Source organism: Xenopus tropicalis, chromosome 4, assembly GCF_000004195.4.
Source record: "Xenopus tropicalis strain Nigerian chromosome 4, UCB_Xtro_10.0, whole genome shotgun sequence".
Taxonomy (NCBI): domain Eukaryota; kingdom Metazoa; phylum Chordata; class Amphibia; order Anura; family Pipidae; genus Xenopus; species Xenopus tropicalis.
Window position 1 is genome coordinate 64622549 of NC_030680.2, and position 23424 is coordinate 64645972.

Below are 23424 nucleotides of genomic sequence, written 5' to 3' on the forward strand. Positions count from 1 at the left end.
GGCTATTATCTTGTCTAGCTGCTAATAGAATGAAATGAATATGTTTTCCAGAGTTATTTTTAATGTCCCCTGCATGTTTATTAAGAATGCTATTGCTGAGTCTTTACATAGGTGAAAGCCTGTTCTTAATTTATACGTTGATATGTGCCTCCTTTGGCCACCACAACAAAAATATGGATCATAGAGGCTATCTGTCATTGCAGCACAGGGGGCTTTTTCTTAAAGAATATTTTATAAAGCTGAATTATCCACCTCTGAAATTGTACTTATTTACAATCTTGAGATGCACAATTTCCTTCATAATATTCATGAAAAAGTTAGATGACCACTGTCATGTTAATGCAGGGTAGGTTTGTCTATAAACGGACTGATTTATAAAGTTTCGAGAAGCTGCAGCATGGATTGTACATATATGTTTCTACAAATTTGAAAACTATTACATTTGCCTGTAATGTCTGTTTAGTGACATTCTTGCCAGTATTCTTGTACTCAAGTTAACTTCATATAGGCTTGGATTAGTGACTAACTGATCCAGAAAACTGTTGCTCCTGATGTATTATAAGAATGTATCTATGTTTTATAGCACAGACAAAAAATCAGGAAGAGCAATATAAATATGTCTAAACAAAAAATCCAGACATTAACACAATAAAATATGGAAACTGTAATTTCAATGATGTTTGATGTAATGTAGAACTGAATGTAGCTACACATCAACTCTAGTTTGCACTTCTTATCCAAGAGAACAACTTTATTACTCTTCTGGACATCTGGTCTGTAATAGTTTTTAATGCCAAACTGTACCTTTTGTAGCCAACTTATTAAACCACCCTGCTCACCAGTAAGTGGGAAATGTACCCTCCTCGGTGCAGGAACAGACTTCTTCTGATTGTTCTTCTTTAGTAAGAATGCCAAGACACTCCAATGAAAATAAACATTTACTTATTGGACCCACATGTAGATTTTACTATATATTAAGAATAGTAGCAATTCTTCCACTGCCGTGATTTGTGATCAGTTCATCAGTGTTTCTTGGCTACCTCTCAGTATTATAAACACCTCTTTTGATGGGTCTACCACTCTGCAGGCCCTAAAATAGTATATCAGATGCCACTGTACAAAGACATTCTAAGATGACTTTAATACCAGTCTCATACAGTCCCTCCCTACATATCAAGATTTCAGAAATATTACCTTGTCCACTCCCCAGAGGAGTCCTAACCGGGAAGAAGAGACAGGAATAATTGGCTTGTTTGGAATAATAAGCCAAGATGATGAAGTCTCAGCTAAAAACCCCAACTAGATTTGACTCAGTAACTCCCGTTTTTTTAACAAAGTTATAAAGGGCTTGTAATTACCATATTGCAGAAGGATCTTGGATTTGCAAAATTCTGTGGGCAACTGAACTGAAATGTATTTCAGTTATATATCTAATTGGAGAGTAAACAACTGATATGTAGCTTGAAAGTAGTAGCTTCAAATAATGTCATACTATTGTACTAGGCTTTAATAGAGAAAAATATGTGATCTCTTGGTATTCTATTACCATCAAAGTAGCATTGGGTGCAGGACTGTAGATAACTTTACAGGTATTGGCCAAAAGCTCTAAATAAAGTACATTTTTTTTCTTTAGTATCCAAAGAGTACAATTGCCCTTTTCTATTTTGTGCTATTATTACAGAAAAGTCTATGTTGCACTTTAAAGGACACCCAAACTATGGTTTGATAAAAGCACAACATGTAGTGGAGGCACAGGTCTCCCATAGTTGAGTATTTGTCCAGTAAGGTTAATGATCCAGTAAGTAATTATTTCAGTTTTTCCAAGAAATGTCTATGGGCACACGCTAGCTGTTCCTGCAACAGTGTGGTTCACTGCAACCTTTATAATGAGGTTGCTAATAATACCAGCCATCCCTGCGGGTGGTCGTTCCAGGTCAGGTTTGAGGTCATTGGCAGGGCAATGGTGGGGAAAGCTCTTGCACTAAAAGAAATACAAGCCATCTGTTTGGTACCTATGTGTGTGTCTGTGTTGATATGTGTGTTTTGTGTGGGGGGGGGGCCTGCACATACAAGCCTTCAACTTTTTAGTGGACTAAAATTCTGGATTGTACTGAAAGGAAGGACAAATCTGTTTCAGAAGGTTTTTTAAGATGTAAGATAAAGATAAGCAGCACTGTGTATGCAAGTAGTACTATTTATGCATAACTACATGTTATCCAGAACATTCAATTAGTCTTAGTTATAGTCTTGGTCTTCAGATATGCTTATCATTATTACAATTTATGGCTGTAACAACCATTGGATCTTTGCTTGCATTTGTAGATTACGCAAAGCTAATTGCTGATCTGTAGTGGCTAATTCAATCATTCACTTTAGCATCAAACAAAAAAGAAGGGTAGGGCCTTGTATTTTTTTTTATCTAACCTGTACTACAGTATATGTTTAGTGCATACACCTATTTATAGCGCTATGGATTGTAGCGGTCATTTATGCAACTGCAATTGCGGTCACACAAAATGGTTGCAAAAAAATCTCATTCATTAATGGTACTTGCATAAAAAGCTGCTTCTTGTGCTTTTTCATATCCGCGCTTGTTGCCACACTGTCCATCCTGCCCCTTCTGTTCCAAATTAAGCTGGCAGTTGTCAATTGTCAATTGTCAGTGACAATGAATGACAAAGCTGTCATGTGTCCACCAGCGCTGCACCTTTTTTTCATTATGAGGTGTAAATACAGCAATACCCAAGACCCAAGTACCAATTAAATAAGCCCTAAGAGCCTCAATTTTTCAATTAAGTGCTTGGAGGATCACTTAATAATAAATTTAAGAAATAGTTAGCAGAGGGAAGAGTCCCTGTTTATGAAGAGTGCTTTATGCTTGTACAGTCATGGATGAGCTATCACTGTACAAGACTTTGTGGTATTGTCTCTTATGTTTGTTTGCTATCATTACCTTGTACTTGATGGTGACTAAGCTGCATGAATCAATATTGATGACAAAATAATTCTATTAAGAAATACTATTTCTGTGGCTACTGGACCAGTGGCCAATTTAGCCACACGCATGACTCTACACAACTGTTTGGCCTACATTTGAATGATCCTGTTTGGTTGAATTGTTGAGTATTGTACATTTTTATGTCTGTATATTTAAAGTCAGAAATGGGTCAGCTTGGGTGTTATGTGACAAGGGTCAAAGTTTGGACAATGTCCCTCCAGTCTTATTTAGTTGTCTCATGACCCACACAAGCAACAAATAGATAAATAGCAGTGGTCTTTATGTCCTGTCCATCTGACACCACTCCCAATATCATTTCATAGCAAGCTCGCTCGATGATACATAGTGACGTTAAGATAACATGATCAATACTAATATATACAATCCTATTATTAACTACTATGCTGAAGCTTGCTTTGCAAACCTCAGGATAATGGAAACTGTAAATATTTTCTTTTTTTCCCTTCTACTTTAAGCACTGTTTGGAACAGACGTAAGAGTATTTCTGAAATATAAACACAATCAAAGCTTCCAGAATGCAGGGGTGCTGTTCATAAGGTTATGTAGGGACATGTAGGGTTTATCACACAGTCAATTAAATGTAATCTGTGGTTTTTTTATATATTATAAAGCAATGAAGCATCATAATTTCCTCCACTTATTGCCCCATTGACATCCCTGGAATCAGAATAGCTAAACAGGGATAATGGGTTCTGTATTAATGAAGCCCCTGTCTTCCCCTGGTATTTGCCCCTGATTGTTATTATTATTATCTGTAGAATAATAAAATCACAGAGGGATTATATGATAAATGTGTTTAGCAAGTATATATAGTGAATACCCTCTATTGTAAAATATAGAGATGTTATAAGTCACTGACGAGTTCCATGACCATATAAAAGCACAAGGCTGAAGGGGGTACTTTATTTATTATAATATATATTTTTAATAAGTTTTAATGAGTCATATGATGGAAATTACATCACTAAGCTCCGATTATTACTGATGACATCACTAAGCACTGTTAAGGATAGAATTTACAGTTTGGTCCCTTAGGGAAATGGCCAAACTGTATATTATATATTTAATACACAAAAACCATGAATATACTGTGAATTGTAACCTTAACAGTGGACAGTGCTTCATGGCTTAGTGATTTCATTAGTTATAATTGGTGCTTAGTGATGTAATTTGCATTGTGCCTTTATATGGTACTTTTCTGTGACTTAAAATATCCATATAGTTTACAATCGAGAGAATATATATATTGTGAGAGATACAAGCAGTAAGAACACTGTTTGGTGTATTTTCCTCCGGTGTTGAAGGTGGGATACAAGTAGCACTAGGTAAAATGCCTGGTTTTGCAGCAGGTAATGCTTTGTTTTTGTTACTGGCTTAGGAAAAGCCAAACGAATAGGTCCCTGGAGTGAATGGAGGGAGAGCAGGAAAGACCCTCCATTCCATACTCCACTTAGTATTTTGGTTTGGCCAGCTGTAGGGGGCTGCCTGATTAGGCTGCAGGTGAGCTGCAAATAAAAGGGCTGTGGGATTACACAGAGAGGTGATTGGGGACTCAGAGGGGTTCACTCTCAGAGCGGGGCACAGGGTAGGAAGGCTGCCTGCCTGTGTTAGGAACTCCCAGAGGAGCTGGGGGTGCCTCCTGCCACTGCAAGGAGCAGAGGGAGTTGTGACCAGGCGGATGAGAGCTGACAGGAGTCAGCAAGGCTTAAAGGGAAACGAAAGTCAAAGTCACTTGGGGGTGCCAAAATGTTAGGCACCCCCAAGTGACTTTAACCGCTTACCTCGTACCCCGGGCTGGTGCCCCTGTTAGGAGAAAACAGCACCAGCCCGGGGCACCTGGAGCGCAGCGCTTCCGTCTTCCTGGCTTCCTTTTCCTGAGTGCCAGCGGTGGGCGCATGCGCAGTAGAGTGAAAAGCCGACTTTAACATTTAAGTTCGGCTTTTCACTCTACTGCGCATGCGCGCGCAGCGAATCAGGAAAAGGAAGCGCCGGCAGCTACCCCGGGCTGGTGCTGTTCCTTCCTCACAGGGGCACCAGCCCGGGGTAAAAGGTAGGCGGTCAAAGTCACTTGGGGGTGCCTAACATTTTGGCACCCCCAAGTGACTTTGACTTTATTTTTCCTTTAAGGCCTGAGTGAGAGTTACTCTGGAAGGTGAGAGCCCTGATGAAGGGCAAACAATAATCCTGAACTGTATGTTGATGAACTGTCTTATGTCGATGTTGGGAATAATTGGCCCTAAATAAACCTGTGTTTTGCCTGAAGACGTGGTGTCCCTGTCTCTATGCTCCAGATCCTCTGCATGCCTGCCTACCATTGCTAATTCCCCGAAAATTGCGTGTACAGGCAGTCAGCATGTCACAATATATATCATATATCAATTATTAGATACTGCCCACAGGGTTTGATCTTTCTTGCTAAAGTGTTGTGGCACTTGTACAGTGTTCCAAATAAAATGTATGCACTCTCAGTATAATTAAAACATTCAACAAACATTGTCTATAACCATTTTAAAAGTTAAAAAAAAATAATATTTAGGGTTTAAATGATTTTAAGCAGGCTTTTAGTGTATGTAGAGCATCTCTTACAACAGAGAATGCAACCACAGTAGGAGGGATTGCTTAATTTATTTTGGCCCTTGCTTATCTGTACAATGCAGTTTATTAGCTGTGAAGCAATACAGTACCTTGTTTTGTGATTTTTTCTTTTAGGGGCCACCCTAAACGCCACCCTGTAATAGAAGTACTGTACCAAATAACTAGGTTCATTTTCTCTTCATATACAATAATATAAATGTTAGGTTATGTCTGGTGCTAGCAGATGTATGTATTCTGTTGTATCAGCAGTAGGAATACAGGGGGAATAAAAGAAAAAATATTTAGGGATCCAGAAAGCTCTGAATTATGGGAATGCCATCTCAATTTAAAGCAAATAATTCAAGTTTTCAAATGATTCCCTAAAGTACCTTGTACCTGATACTAACTGAGGAATTATTAATTCGTATTAAAGGGAAACCAATTCTACAGAGTTTATTTAAAGGACATGTAAAGCCTACATTTGCCTACAATGTATATCAGTTGAGCACGTCTCCCCCACCCAAATGGCATCATTTGTACTGCATATATCCATCGCCAGATTTCAAATTCACGACGCAAGCGTGCATGCACGGCCATTTAAACTCCCATACGGAGCAGTGGGGAGAAGTCCCCATTGCTCCGTATGGCCACTAAATGTCAAAATTTCAATGCGGCAGGGCGGCATGCCACCCCTAGAAATTGTGCCGCCCTAGGCCCAGGCCTTTGTGGCCTCACGACAAATCCAGGCCTGCATATATCCCCTCCGTTTGCCAGCACCATCACATTTTTCTAAAGCAAACAGCAGCTTTCACCCGGTGGCCATTTTTCCTCTGATACATAATCAGTTACATTTAAATCTGCAAACAGCATACACAGACACAGACCCTTATTCAGCATACATTTCATCAAGAATACAGGCTCACACAGGCACAACTGTCTGATAAAAGTTCTGCTTTGTTTGAGCTGAGCTCAGGAGAGTTGGTTGGGAGAAAAAAATTGAAGCAGACAGCTAGAGCTGAGTTTCTATGGGAACCAGCAATGCCATCTCTTCACTTGCTGCTAGACTGGAGGGTGTGTTTGGTAATCTGAGCTTAGAACAACTGAGCATGCCCACAAGCCAACAGCCAAAGCAAATTCCTGAGGGAGGGGGCAGAGTGGGTTACAGGAGGAAAAGGAAATCTAAGTGATAAAGGGGACACTGCAGCCTTACTATTAACCTCTGGACAACCAATGTGGCAGGTATTTAAAAATTTCAAAGAGGCTGTTCACTGATTACATTTTTGTGTGTGGGGTTTACATGTCCTTTAAGGTTTAAATGATTTTAGCAGCCTTAAGGAATAGAGTTACAAATTACAGAAAGACCTCTTATCAAGGAAACCCCAGGTCCCAAGAGTTCTGAACAAGTCCTATACTTGTATATAATAATGTTTCCTTTAGTCCATTTTTTTCTTCTTTTCTTGTCTGAGATGAGGTTCTGCAGAATCAGGAAATTGTGAAGGACAAGGATCTGGTTTGTAAAACTGTGTGCTAACCTAACATAAACTGACAGCGTTAGATTCTGTGCAATAATGAATATATTATGATTACTGAAAAGAAAGTAGCAGCAATAGGGCACTGCCACTGTGCCTTGAAGTAGCAACAGAGAAATATTTAATATTTTGTGGCCTGACTTTTATCTTCCAGATGGAGAAACGTCTTTACTGAACATTATATATGTAGTAATATGTATATATACAACAATATATATATATAGCACTGATCCAGTGGTGCCAATCTAACAAACTTTATAATTCCTTTTTATTTGTTTAACTCCTGCTGGTTACTATACCAAGCCAGAGGACACACCAAACGTATAGGCCTATAAACTTGTAGCATCCAGAACTTGACAGTTTTTACAGTATTAGTTTGGAGGATGTGAGTTAGGTAAGCCCCCTCTAGATATCTGAAGACCCCTGCCCTGTTTCATCTCTCTTTTGACAGTTAGCTTATGACATTTCACAGACTTGAAACCAGGAATAAACCCCAACCTGAGTTTGTTTTGACCCCCCTTTTCCTGGAACATCTATAGTTCTTGTGGGAACTCATTTTCCAACTTCATGTTATTTTTTAGCACAGAGGGAACTGACAGAAATAGTGACTACCCCCTTGAGAATAGGGTGACAATAACAGCGAAGAATCAACTTCATAAAAGATGATATAGAATAAACCCCACACACAGGCATACCCACACACAAGTTTTTCTTATAAGGATACTATTTTTCATTAATGACAACATGTTTACTTTTTTAGTTTGGTCATATGGTTCTTCTGCATAAAACTAAGACTGAAAGATGAGACCAAAGAAAGAAGAGGGGTGAAAGAGTAGAATAAATGAATAGTTACCACAAATGTTAATGATATACCTTGATGGTATATTCCTATTTAGTGAGGATTTTTTTGCAAATCTTCCTAAATTTTTAACTCTAAAATAATGTTTGGTTAAATATTTTAATTTTAATTGTGCACAATTAAGATTTACCCAAGATACATGCAATATTTCTTCCCATGCCATGAATCAGTGTTACTCCATGAAATGGCAAGTGATCACACATTATTCAACAGATTTATAATATATATCATTTCTACTAAAATGCATTTTTTTTAAACTATTTATTTAGAAGCATATAATGCAGATTAAGTTACTCTTCTCTATCCCCCTCTCAGCTTCTGTCTCTCTACATGCAGGAGTCAGCTTTCCAGCTACATAACTAAGATATGCAACCAGGCCCCCTGCTCCTCCCTGGAAGTGCACTTTCTTTCACAAGATACACTAGGGGGCATGGGCCCAGGTGCAATCCCTTCGCCCCCGGTAGTTAAGCCCCCGCTTTTGATTGGGCAGATACAACTGTGTGTGCTCCTTTTGCCTAGTCAATGTATTACAGCTAACTGCTTCAAAGCAACCAACTCCAACACAAACCTGTATGTACAAAGACAGATTTTTTGGACAGCAAAGTGTAACTTAATTATATCAATTTTTTTATTGATTATATCTGTGCAGATTTTTATTATAACGGGTTCAAATTTATATTACATATTCATTTTTGAGTTAGTTCCCCATCAAATATATGTTCCCATTTCTCATTACACAATCCTTGCACAATAGCTGGGTGAGGGAAAAGGAGGTCTCTGTACTCCGAATCTTTGGTTAAAAACACAATTCTTTATTTATCGAAAAGTAAAAACATCTAGCAGCATCCTGACATGTTTTTAATGTGTTTCGAGCGCATCCACCTTTTGAAGAAACTTCACCTGGCAGGTTTATTGGGGCGCCTTCTGACAAGCACAAACCTATGCGGCGGCTATTCCATTGTTGTATTGAAATTCTGTATTGTGTCCCTCAAATACAATGGAGTATTTAATAAATTGCAGTAATATGTAATTGCATGTAAATTCACACTCACTTAAGCAGTTATATACAACTTACAGCTACCAAGAGGGGTCAGTAATTTGGTTAAGAAAAATTAGAAATCAGTACAGTGATACAGTAGCAGATTTGGAAAACCGAATGCGATAACCTGATATTACATTGTAGATAACATACTAGTCTTTATTCCCCTGGTGTGTAATTAACAAGAACATTTAAACCATTTAAGTTTTTGAATACATTAAAAAAAGTTAATTACATGTAATTAGTATGTAGGTTATTTCATATTATAATATATTTTGTATTCTTTACACATTTAATTTTCAACTGAACATGATGGTTTTTAATTTTCTTTAAATAATCTAATGTAATGTATTTGTTTTAATAAATTCACCTGATTAAAGGTTTATTGCCTGGCACAATTAATTACACTTGTCTCATAACATTCCAGAATTTGCTCAGAAGCTCCTTTTTTCCTGGTGAAATGAAGAATATTACTCAAAAACTTTCAGTCCCTTTGGCAGCTGAAAGTTAATTAAGAAATAAAAGCGGAGGAAAATAAACACATTCGCACACTACTTGTGCAAAGTAACAGAACAAATGGTTTCACGTTGATTGGAAGGAATAAACCAAAGGGAAACTGCATGCCTTCAATTTAGAATAGAATCCTTGATTAAACTGGGAAGCAAAACAGCAAGGAGCATGATTGAGTGAGCAACATTTGGGAAAATCACAAGAGTGGAACAGTTTCTTGAATAAGTCCCAGATACAACACCTGTGGTCCATTAAATAAAAGACATTATTTTAGTAATGTATGGTGTGCTTCATCAGTTTAGAGCAATCATTGTGGTAGAGATCCATGAGAACTGACACATAGCCAGCAGCCGCGTGTTACGTCTTCTGTACATGGTGGTCCCATGCTTTACTCTGAATTCTTTTTTTTTTTTTTTTTGCTTTTCTTTTTGTAAACACATTCCTGATTTACTACTCTTTGCTCTGGTAGCCTCTTTACCAGGACACCCACATGATGTATGATGGCATTTCTTGTGCAGCAGAAGCAAGAGACATCACACGCAAGTTGGATGATAAATGATACAACTGTGGTTTCTGTGCTACAAATAATTTCCAGATAAAATTGCCCATGATTAGGTGTCATTGCTATTAGCGCTGAGATTATTTTTTTAAAAGAAAATGCTCTTAATTTTAATAGAAATTTGATGCAAGCTATCATGTGCACCCATTATATCCATACGCTGCCATATATGTAGGTGATGTATAAGCAAAGGATAATAATATATTATTTTAGTGTGTTTGTAAGGGAAAATGTATCGGTCAGTTTTCCAGAGCTGTGCTCCAGTAGAACAGCATATTTCCTAAATATTTTACAGACTTTATTAGAGATGGTCCAGATGACATCCAGTCAGTATTGCCACTGTCTTTGGAAAAAAGCACTGCTCTTCTTTTCTGTAACTAAAAACAATAGCATTAGGTATCATTTTTACCAACTGGACCAGAAAAGTTCAGTCAGGTGACAACCCTATTTATATTGTGGTTTGTTTAAAGACAAATGTTGGCAAACCATGGGGTCTGCTTCCTCAACATAGTGTCAGAATGATCCATCAGGGGGGTTAAGTTTGCTAATTTGCTAAAAATAAATAAATTTTTGCGTGGGGGACTGGCACAGGTAATAACTAATGCAAATGTAAGTAGGTAATAATATAAAATAGTCAAGCACGGATTTGTGGCAATATATGAACTTGCAAGCTTTTCATATCAAAAAATAATCTCTGAAATGTATTTATGGACAAATATATCCATTTGATTGGTTCACTGCACATTAAGACACTGGTTTGAGCATTCCACAGAGTAAAACAAAGTTTCCACTGAACTCTGAACTTAACTCCATGCTAAAATAATTTTTCCAGCATCTCATCACTTTCATTACATTGACAGTGCCCTCATTTGTCTGAGATCATGCATTGGGGTAGCTGTATTAAAGAATTACATGATTTATGACACCCAGGACAGCTAGACCCAGGTACTACCAGTAAACTTCTATGCACCCTATTTCCCAATATAAGAAGGAAACTCTCCTACCAATATGTGATGCTGTGTTGATACAATCTCCCTTTTTGTTAGCACTTAGTAAATAATCCTTCGGTTATTTTGTGTCTTATGTTGCACTCTCTCATTTTTTTTGTGTAAAGGTATCTGACACCTTCCCCCTACTGTTTGTGAATGAATCACACAGGGGTGGGGAAAGCCTTTGCATTACCAGGTAATAAATATTCTGCCCACCTTATGGACAATATAATGTAATGTAGGGACCCATAAGGTTAAATCCCCCTATGGCTTAGAAGTCATCTACTAGTTTGGAAAATCCTTGGCTTTGGCCACCCAGGCCTGGATTTTTGGCAAGGCCCAAATTTAGGGGCAGCATGCCACCCAAGCAGCACTGAAACTTTGCTCACATATGGAGCAATGGGGACAAGACGTGCAGAAAACTTCAGTGCGTCCTGTCCCCAGTTCTCCGTATGAGCTAAATGGATGCACATGCGTGGGAAGGGGGGCAAGAATGGGGGAGGCCTCATGGTGCTGTGATTACAAATCCAGTGTTGTGGCCACCTAAGTGTTCCAGGTCTGCCAAAGGGTGTCACAGTGAAGGGGAAGTCTATCCTCAGGAGAATGTCAGTCAGTGGACCCTACATGCCAAGTTCTTGTCCATTTTAGGCCCACATCAACCCTTCCAATGACATTACAGATGTTCAGGACTGCCTCAGTAAAATGATCAAAGGGGATGGTTTAGTGCAATTACATTACCAACAGGGTGGGGCCACCTACCTCTACAATTCTGCAAAATGCCACATTTTTCCAGCAGCACCTTTTCATTTCTGAGTAGGAGGGGCCACTGCCATGACCACAGCAAAACAAATATTAAGTTGCTTCAGGTATATTAAACTCCTCTGATAAATGATCCACAAAAGAGGATTCAGTGAATGCAAGAAACTTCTCTCCCACCTCAACCCTTAGTTAGTTTGCCTGTTATTGGTCCCTCCTGCATAGTCAAAGGATATAATCCTTACATAGAAGAATAAAAAATAGAAAATAAAATATAATCCCCAGCATGAAAAGCAGTTGAAAGTAGGGAGGGCACCACTATTGACTGAAGAATTGCAAAGTCTTGAATTATATCCAGTCACCAAGGATAACATCCCTTGTGATTGCCTTCATAATAAACACCAATTACCATGTAACTATGTATGTATTTACAAGGAAATGTGTCCCTCTGAGACATGCTAAATTACAGTTTGAATTACAACCAATTATATAGGAACTAAAAGGCTCTATTTCTGTCTGGTAGCACCCCAGGCAATGGACTGCTGAGGGGACTGGGGTTTACCAAAAGAAATGGTAACACCCCTGAAAATTCCTGTTGACTAGGCAGGGAAAATTTCCCTTTGTTTGTTTGCATATATAGGCACTTATGGGCCCACAGGTGCCTGTATCTAAATATAGCCTGGGAACTGACACTGTCCTTTTAGACAGTTTCCATATATGTATGGTTCCCTTTAGCAAATATTTGCAACTTTGTGTCTACTCATTTAGTCAGGTGTAAATGTAAATTTAGTTAAACCTTTATAGTGCCATGTGCTGTAGAATGTACAGACCTCACATAAAAGCAGTGTCAGACTGGGGTCCACAGGGTAACCTAACCTCAAGTGCCCAACACTTAGATGATGACACCTTCCATCCTTCCCCTAAACCCTTAGCAACTACCAACTACTGCTGACATTATGTGTTATGTTGCCATATGTCAGCCTGGTGTTACCAATATGCCTTTACCCTCTTTCCCTCTGTTTTTCATTTTTCTCCTTCTGCTACCCTAAAGTGCCATTGATCTTGATCTTTCCCCCAATGCTCCTTGTGCTGTTCTCGGCTTTTATTCCCCTTTTTTCATAAGCCATTCTTTCACACCATGTGCCATTTACTCCACCTTCCCCCTTCAACCCCCTGACCATAACAACAATGTTATTTTAATCCTCTTTAACCCTTTCTTTTCATCTGCCCCTTATCACAAGTTTGCCTTATGGTAGTGCTCCCCATCCCTATCAGAGCAAGCAGCTCTTTAGTTTTACTAAATACTAAAAATACTAACTACTTAAAACCTCAACATAAGCTGCCACTTAACCTTAGAATTTAAACCATTTTCTGGTTGGTAGGGTCCAACTTATCAGGCAACAACTGAAGGACAAACTGGAAGAGGAATCAGAGAAGAACTGAATTGAAAGACAAATGATAAAAAAATATGAATATTCATTTTAGTGTCCCTAGCAACCATATAGCATTTCAAAAGGGGCTGTATTTGGAATGACACAAAAAGCAGTTATAAACAGGTATCCTTTGCTGCCTAGTACCAGTGACAGAACAGCCTCCATTCATTGCTCTCATTCACTGAATCTGGCAATTATTATACCTGTATGTCTTCTTCATTCAGATACAGTTTTTAAGTAAAATAATGGCCCATATGTATCCAAACCATCAGAGCAAAGAATATTAATGAGACCTCACCAGTATGTTTGATTTGAATAAGAGAGATTGATTCGTTCCCCTACTTAATTAGCTGGATTTTTTTTTTCCACAAGTTTAGTAAGATTTTATTAACAGAAGGTTGGGTTACTAAGAAACAGAAAAATCATTTTCTATGTTCCAGTAACATGTAGCATCAAAGGAAAATGTGTCCGGGTAAAGAGTGAAATGAATCATGGCCAAAGAAAACCAATATTACCTTCAGCCGTCTCTGCTTTATATTACATAAGGAAGTTATAATGAATATAGATATAAAATGCACTGGTAAAGCCTCAGGATGACCTCGTCTATGATATATCTGGCTTATTTAGTTCTTAGGGGTTGTTTTGTAATCTGTTTGCTGTTGTCCATGTAAGGCAGAGCTGGAGGCTTTATCATGTTAAGCCTTCACATTTGACTCAATTTGTCGTCATGAAAACCTTTTTAAAAATTCCACTGCTGACACAGAGTCTATAAAATATGCCAGAGAGCTAGCACATAGCGCCTACTACTTAATTCGTACTTGGCCCTGTCTTCTGGTGCTGCCGGAATTTTGGCCCCATTCCTGGGGCTGCTACTCAACTTGGAAATAACAACCTATTTGGCAAGAGATGTTAGAAACAGTTCCAGTTTTTGGTCTTCCAAAGGTATTGTTCTTTTATACATATACATATTTTGGATTCAACAATAGAATGGACTTTTCCACCTTTAAAGGACATGTAAACACCCCACAAAAAATATAATCAGTGAACAGTCACTTTGAAATATTTAAATACCTGCCACTCTGGATGTTAAAAGGTTAATTGTAAGGCTGTAGCATCCCTTTAATCACTTGGGATTCTTTCTTCTCCTCTAACCCGCTCGTTCCCCTCCCTTAAGAATTGATTTTGGCTATTGGCTACTGAGCATGCTCACTTCTTCTTAATTCAGGTTTCTAAACACTCCCTCTAATCTAGCAGCCAATAAAGAGATGGCATTGCTTGTTTCCATAGAAACTCTGCTCCAGCTGTGCACTCTGCTGAAGAAACATGTTTATGTGAGAGGGAAAATGGCTGCCAGGTGAAAGCCGCTATTTGTTTCAGAAACATGTGGTAGTGCTGGTGAGCAGTGTGGATATATGCATTACATGTGATGCAGTTTGGGTGGGGGACATGTGCCCAACCTTTATACATGGTAGGAAAATGCAGAGTTTACTTGTCCATTAATGGTGCCACACCATTACTGAAAGGGAAATGATTTACAGCAAAATGTATATGTAAATGTGTACCTTTAAATGTATACATTTCATAACAAAAGTTAAAAACATGTTAATAGCATGAATAAGGTAAAACTGCTATAGTGTATTGAAGAAATTACCTACTGATAACAGTAAATCAGTAGAGCTGGATTTGCTAGATTTATATATAGAGGTAAGGAATCTGTTATTCAGAAACCCATTAGTCAGAGAACTCAGAATTATGGAAAGGCCATCTCACATAGTAAATATATACCATATATACCATAGTAAAAGAGGGCACACCACAAAAAATATTTAGAAATGCCTGGGTGCCTGGGTGTTGATATCAAAACACAGCACTCGCAGGACTTTGTAACAAATGTATATTTTTTTTACACATATTCAGGCCTTCCTTAGGTGTCCTACCCTCTGCTTCTCTATTTTTGCTTTTTCATACTACCTTAGTTTCTATATTTTACAAGTTTCTATGCTCTGTTGGGTTTGATTTTTTACTTGTTTGTTTTTTTTTCACTTTTATTTAAATTATATATATTCTGCTGGTGATGCCATATTGACACCCATTCTATGACGTCACTCAGTTATTTGCGCCAGTTTTGTGTTTTTCAGTGGGGTCGTTTGCTTCACTGTCAATTTGAAAAAGACAGATTGGAAACTACTAGGTTGGTTAGCTCCGATTTTGATTATATTTGACCTGAGATGGGGATGTTTTTTCTGCATCTGTTTTGCTCACATTTTGGTTAAGGGATTATCTTGCAGGTGATGCAGGGTCACCTGGCACTGTAGCAGGACTACAGAATAAGATAAAAAATTTCACGCAACAGATGGAACAGGTCTGGTGTATCTCTAATCTTTAGCCAGGCACCTTTTAATGCACTTGTAAAAATATGGTGTTTTATTAAGAATGCTGGTATATACATTTTGTCACTTCTCACCTTCCTAATATATGTTACACTATAGATAAAAGTTAAGATGAATCACATGGTAATATAAATCATCTGGTTATGAAACTGTAATTCTTATTCATGATTTTACCCACAACCTGCTTTAAACATCAGATTCATACTGGCTGGCTAGGGAAGAAATAGCACTCAGCACTCGGTTGGGTTCAACCGTATATTTGAAGTGACTTCTCAAGCTGCACCACATTGGAACAGTTTGTTATAATTACTTATTTACATTGATAACTTGGATTTGGTAGATGCATCTATCAGTTTCAGTCCTTCAATATGCCACTGGCATGGCTAAGCTAGAAAAAGCCCTATTGATCTTGTCAGCTGTGCCTCTAGACCAGCAAAAGTAACATAAGGGCTTCTGTACTTCCACAAGTGCAGCTGCCACATCCACAGTCAGTTGCAGGTAGCACCACTTTTATTAAGAGTACTTGCATAAAATTTGATGCATTAGCTCCAGGGTTCCCTTTTAGCCCAATGTCAATAGATTGCATCCAATTTGCGACAAAATGCATGTACACAATTGTTGTAGGTGCATCACAATTGCAATAAGCACATAGCCCCCTTGCAACTACAATGATGCTTGAATAATGGGGAAAACATTGGTTTGTGGGGAAAAAAAGCCCTGGAACCCCTGAATCCAAGGATTAGACAGAATTATTACCCAAGATCCCCGTCACCAAAGTATTAATTACCTGGAACTGGTTATGACAAGGGATATTTAATTTTTTTTATCTTTTTATTTTAATCATCATTATTTTTATTTGAAGGGAAAACCAAGTCATATCAAATTGCAAGTAGGCCATTGCCCATTAATAAGTTATAAACTTTACACACAAACTGGTTTTATATGCAGCTTCTTGGCGTTACATTGCACTCACTGCTATAAAAAAAAAATCCTGTTCCATCTCACTGTAATTTAATGGAGTCTGGAGTATATCTGTAAATCCAGAACTTGTCTGTGTAGATTCAGAACATTTTCACAACCTCATTTTTGTTACTGTTCTCTGCTCATGTCTGATGAGTCTAAGCAGGGTCAACAGGTAAATCATCGCTTTTAACAGACACAACCTCTGTTAGGCGGAAAGCCAGGCCTGTTTAATCTTTTAACCACTGATAGGAGCTGCAACGTGATCCAAGAGGAAAACTTTGACCCTTTTAGAATGATACAGTCTCTCTAGTGCCCTCTATCTAACAACATTATTATGTACACAACATAGCACAGATTATTATCAAGTATTTATAAAGTGCCAACATATTCCACAGTGCTTCAGGGCAGAGATATCTTACCCTTTTGGGACAAATGTGAGACAACTGTGCTTGGTTAAAGATATCTATTACTTTATTCATTATAAATAGTTGATGTTCCCACCCATAAGCTCTATAAATAGGCAGGTATATGGAATCCAGCACACAGGGCCATAGCTACCATATAGAATGCCTGTATTGCAAAGAAAAAAATTGCATCCCACCAGATACCTGGCACTAAATGCAACATCAGAGCTGAGGGGAAGAGGGTTACCTGCTTTTGTAGCGATCAACAAGGGGAGGAAAAAGGAACAAACTGAGGTCCATTTCCTAGGGAAGCACTGACCCTGAATACAGACCTGCCAGCACAGGTCAAGAATTAGGTTTAGTATAAATGAATTGGGAGTATGAGTGTCAGCGGATGTGAATAGACTTGGAAGTAGCCTTCACTTTGCTAATATTTGGCAAGACGCTTTTCCATGGGGGCTTGCTTATCAGACTGAAACTTCATCCAAAAGTAGATGAAGTTTTGGTTGCTTCATGAATGTGTATGTTGCAATATTATACACCAATTATTGGACATTTTTAAAACATATATATATATTGGCACAAAAAAAACTACTTTTTGAAATCCTGTTTAGTTAACTTGCACCTGCTTAGGCAGAGCCAGGGGAAGGGGAGGTCTTAAATTATAGTAGGCAGAAATGTCACAGAAGAAAATACTGGGGCTGTGAAAGGTCATTAAGGGGCACCCACTAATCTTATTATGACATGTCCTGCTGTGTGTTTTACTGCTTTATAGCTATGTTATAGTCTAAAGGTCAAATGTCACCCTGCAGTACATAAATAGAGGAGTGTCTATAGGAAATAGATGCAACAATGCATATTTTTCTACTGTTCTACTTCATCTTCACATTTATGGTACTAAGTTGAAATTTGCATATTTTTTATTTTCTACTGTACTACTGTACTACTACTACTAAATTAGTCTGATAGTGCGGTGTATGGGGGTACGAGTTTACTAAATGTATTTTGATGAGCCCCAAAAAGGGCGAAACCGGTCTGTAGTTGGGAATCTGATCAGCTATTATCCTGGCTTCTGCTTTAAACCCAGTGGGTGAGCTTTAGCCTATAGGATAAACCCATGTAAATGGGACAAAGCCCATATAAATGGGACTTTTCTAGGAGCCTTAAGGAATTTCTTCCCAGAATCCTGTTATGACTTATTTGCATACGTATGAGGCGGTCTCCTCAATCCTGTTAGCTTGTTCGTGAATCCCCACTCCTGGCTCTACCTAAGCTGATCAGAAAACCCTGCGCTACACTGATGAGCCCCAAAAAGGGCGAAACCGGTCTGTAGTTGGGAATCTGATCAGCTATTATCCTGGCTTCTGCTTTAAACCCAGTGGGTGAGCTTTAGCCTATAGGATAAACCCATGTAAATGGGACTTTTCTAGGAGCCTTAAGGAATTTCTTCCCAGAATCCTGTTATGACTTAAATGTATTTTAAAATAGCTAATTTACCAACACAAAGTGCATAGGGCTAAATTGTGTGCTATTTAGGGCAAACATGAATGATTTTCATCCAGGTACATGAGTCTGTAAACAAGTTTTTTAAAATATAGACCTACCACCAATATGTGGGTTCAGTCTGCTCAGATGATTAACATACTAGATTTAAAGCACAGTGCTCACAGACACAAGGGATCCCTGGAATTATCTCTTGCCTTAAGGATACATTATTCCCAAGTTTCCCATAGCATGTTGAGCCTTAACACTTTCAACTAATGCTAATTCTTTACCTGTGGGTCAGGACCCAAAACTGCATGACGGTACTTTCTTATTAGAGTGGTTTGTCATGATACCCTTTAATATTGTGATATTTTCTTTTGCAATAGACAGTATTAATTAAAAGGAGACAGATTATTGATCCATCACTATAGGGCCCATTTATATTCCCAAGTAAATTGTGCAAAGTGCAATTGCAAGCGCAACCAGCTTTTTTCCAAAATTACAGTATCACTGTAATATAAATATATGAAGAGGACTTTGCAAAATGTAAACATTCCTTTTAAGAAACACTGACCTAGTGGATGACACAGTGCCACTAGTATAGCACACATCTGAATGCAGGAAGCAGTGCTGTTTGCTAAAAACAGAACAATTCACCAAAAACTCTATTCACCTTGCACTCAATTTTAATAAGCCCTACATGCCTGTTTCTCTAAATCCATATTTCCACCTTCCTGCTTAAGGCTATCAACTCCTGTTTAGAAAGAGCTGCTGAGTACTTTAGTTCCAAATTTAATGAGTAGAGTCATGTGCATTCCTAATGAATTGGTTAATATTCTAAGATGTTGTGGTTTAGTGGCTTTTAGGAAGACCCTTTTTTATTATGATAGCAATAATATGTATGGTAAATTGTATAGGCAAATCTGCAAAAGATGGGGTCCTATTAATGGGCAAATAGAGTTTTAATTCCCTAGATAAGTCTGTTTTCTGGTTTCTTTGGAAAGTAATTCAAACCTTTCAATATTCAATTATTAAGCATTTTAATTGGAATTAAAGTTGTTTGTAAATGCAACTGCAACTGCAATTACTACTGCAATGTCTCGTGTTTGTTTTCTGAACTGCTGGTTCTGACACTCAAAACTGTGTAGCAGAAGCCAGCTGACAGCTGACCTGTAAAGAAAAATGCAAGGAACTGGAATTGAACTTGGCTGCAGGAGTAATGGCTTCTGCTAAGTTGTGATTCAGAAAGCATTGCAAAAAGTTGCATAAAACATCTAAAATGTTTAATTAATGTATATAAGAGAGTTCCTTAGAATTTCCTTTTCATTTATTATGCAAAAGAAACAATGGAGTCCCCCTTTAAATATTAGGTTTGTAGTTCACCACAAGCTGAGGACTGTTTTCCATTGAAATTTTCAGCTCCGGCCCTTTGGGTAGTCTGGTCCAGATTTTTCAGTTAAATCAAAAGGCTTCCAGGAATGGCATAAGCACATTGCAAATTCCAGAAGTTAATCACTGCACCCTCCTAATAGTATTGTTTATTCATAAAGCATTTTCCGTTACACAGTGGAAGCACCTTTATTCAGCTTGCCATTCTCTGGAACCAGTTCTTATAGCATGGCAGAACCTACAGTATCCATTCCATGCAGTATATCTGATTGGAAACTTGTCTGGATTATTTTTCAGAGACAGACAAGATTCTTCTTACCTCAAACTGATTTAGGGTGGCTTTTCAGGGGATACAATTCTGTGGTTAATTTTCTTTTCCACTTTAAAAAATGTGCCATTATGTATCCATTTAATCTTGGCTGCAACATGCTGTATATTGTTTATTTTAATACAATAATGCATTCAGGAGGTCTATCTTACAGATAGTGAGATTTGCAGACAATAAAAAATGAATCAATATGAATTTTATTTGCCTGCTCCAGTTTGCACTAAGGCTTAGGTAAAGTCAGGTAAGAGACATGTCAGCCAGTCAGGTAAGAGACCATATAATAGTGCTGTTCAATAAAATTCTTATTGATTCATTTTTATTGTCTGTATATAGTACACGAACTGATCCTCCGTGTTTTAATAAGACATGTTCTTAGATTCAGACTTGTGTCAAATATTCTCTGTCTTGTGTGTGACTAGTGAAAACTTGACAAATTGATATATATTTTTCAAACTTTGTAGCTAAAGAGCAATTAAGGCTATCATTTAAGGCACTGGCACAGGCTTTGCCAACTCATCCCTTGAAGAATTACTGATATATATAACATAACAAATGCTCTCTATAGGGTTTTATAGCTGATACAGAACTACACTCATGGGTGTCAGTGGCTAAAGAGATTACTAGACAGAATTGTTAAAGGGCTAAGCAAGTTGAGGTTGAATGGGTAGCTAGTCAAACTATTGTACACAGTAGGGCTGCACCATGTTTGGTTATGGATGTTTAATTATTTTTCTTATTATTGTTGGTAAAACACAAGAAAAGTGCTCATTTAAAAAGTGAATGAAAATGAAATGAAAGGCACTTTGCACCATGAGGGTAATATTCATGAAGGGCAGGCTGAGAGAGGTGAATTAATTTGTTCTGCTTAGTGCTCTAGCACTTGCATCTGGTTAAGTGTTAAATGACCCCAGAATTGCATTATGTGTGACCCTGCATGCTGTATGTCGCTATATTATATCCTATAGATATTTTTGAACTTAGTACCTGGTATTTTACTATGAACACATTAGGGTATATGTCATAAAATTCCAAAAATTTGCCCAGGATTAGTAACCCATAGCAACCAATCAACAGGTAGCATCTACTGGTCACCTGGTTAAAAGCAAATGTTATTTGTTGCTATGGTTTACTGCTCCTGGGCACAATGATCACCCTTTTTACATATGGGGGTTATTATTTTTGTGGGTTTTTTTGTATATAGCAGGAATATCTATAGGGCTGTAGTTTGACTACTGGTCAGTCACAATCAACTCATGCATCTTTGCTCCTGTGTTTGCAGTGAATCAGTGGAAAATGCAGGATGCTTTGTGCTATTTTTGTTTCCTTTTGTTAGAGTGGAACCTCTTTGTGCCTGTTCTAGTAAGGAAAAGTCCACTTGGAGTCCTGACATATACATGTGTTACGGAAGAGGTGTGGGTTTCATACCGGGCAATTCATTTTCCAGTGAAGGTTTCAAGTGGTTTTCTGAATGACAATTTGCTAAAGCAACATGCACATAAATAATGTTATGGAGTTTTAATTGACATGGGAAACAACTGTAGAAAAAGTGATCTTTTAGATAATTGCTTAGAAAAAAAAGAATTTGTAATATCTGTCTTTATTATGGGACGGACCTCTCAAGCCATCTCAAAATACTCTTTTAGTCAATGCTACATTTATCAGTACACTTTGATTGACATAACAATTCTATATTTTTGGCAGTTTAATAACTTTATCGCTTCCAGCAGCAGCTGCACAACATCTCTGGCAACAAAAGGAAATAGTTAAGCACAGCAGATATGTCAATGTCTGGTTGGTCACTTCATTAAGACCCTAAAATATCCATGGCCAACACCAACTTAAGGAAGAGAGGGGCCAGGAATAGAGGTCAGGTTCTGCCACTGGAAGGGTATGAAGGTCAAGGGAAACATGAGGAAATACTACTTAACACAAAGAATGGTGGTTTAAGGAAAAAGTTTCAGAAGATATGATGCAAGCTTTTACATTTATAGAGGGTGAAAAAAAATCCCACTGTACTGTGCATAGTATAATCTTGCTTACACCCACAGCATGCTTTTTTACACAATTACAAGGCAAACCTAAAATAAATAAAATGCTAATTGAAGCAATATAACTAAGAATAAACAGTTTTTCATGGTTTGTTTTTGGGTATGAGTGCAAATTATCAACATCACAGAAACTGGCATGTGTGGGAAGGGCATTAATCTTCACCCTTAATAAAGAGATTCCATCATATAACACACACATAGGGGCTGATTTACTTACCCACGAACGGGTCGAATGGAGTCCGATTGCGTTTTTTTCGTAATGATCGGTACTTTGCGATTTTTTCGTATGTTTTGCGATTTTTTCGGATTCTTTACGAATTTTTCGGATCCAATACGATTTTTGCGTAAAAACGCGAGTTTTCCTATCCATTACGAAAGTTGCGTAAAAAGTTGCGCATTTTGCGTAGCGTTAAAACTTACGCTAAAAGTTGCGCATTTTTCGTAGTTTTAACGCTACGAAAAATGCGCAACTTTTCGCGTAAGTTTTAACGCTACGCAAAATGCGCAACTTTTTACGCAACTTTCGTAATGGATACGAAAAACTCGCGTTTTTACGCAAAAATCGTATTGGATCCGAAAATTTCGTACAGAATCCGAAAAAATCGCAAAACATACGAAAAAGTCGCAAAATATTCGTTTTCAAGTCGGAACTTTTCCAATTCGGGTCGGATTCGTGGGTTAGTAAATCAGCCCCATAATATTGCTTGAAGCATCAGTGACATTGTAAAAGATATTCCTTGTTAAAACCAAACACAGCTTTCTGAGCCTAGAAATAGTTTGAAGTGATTAGAAAATGCACGAATAAAGATGAAGGGTTGTTACTATTTTAATTACTATTGGAAATCTTCAATCAGAATCTGTAATATCGTGCACACTTATATAATAAATTTAAATTTAAAATGCCCTTGACATGTTAGGGTATATTGCATGTTGGGCTACAGGTAGGGGGCAAGATTGGGGATTTCTGCCTAGGCTCACCCCTTAGGAATACAGCGCACTCACAGAAGGCAGGGTGCACAATGAAAAAGGTATTTTGCAATTTTTAACCTGCCCGCCAATGACAAATAAGCCCTACTGTGATCCAGTAGGGTAACCTAACACTCACTGAGAGAGATGGCATTTGCCAAACATATTTCAGATGTTTAAAGAT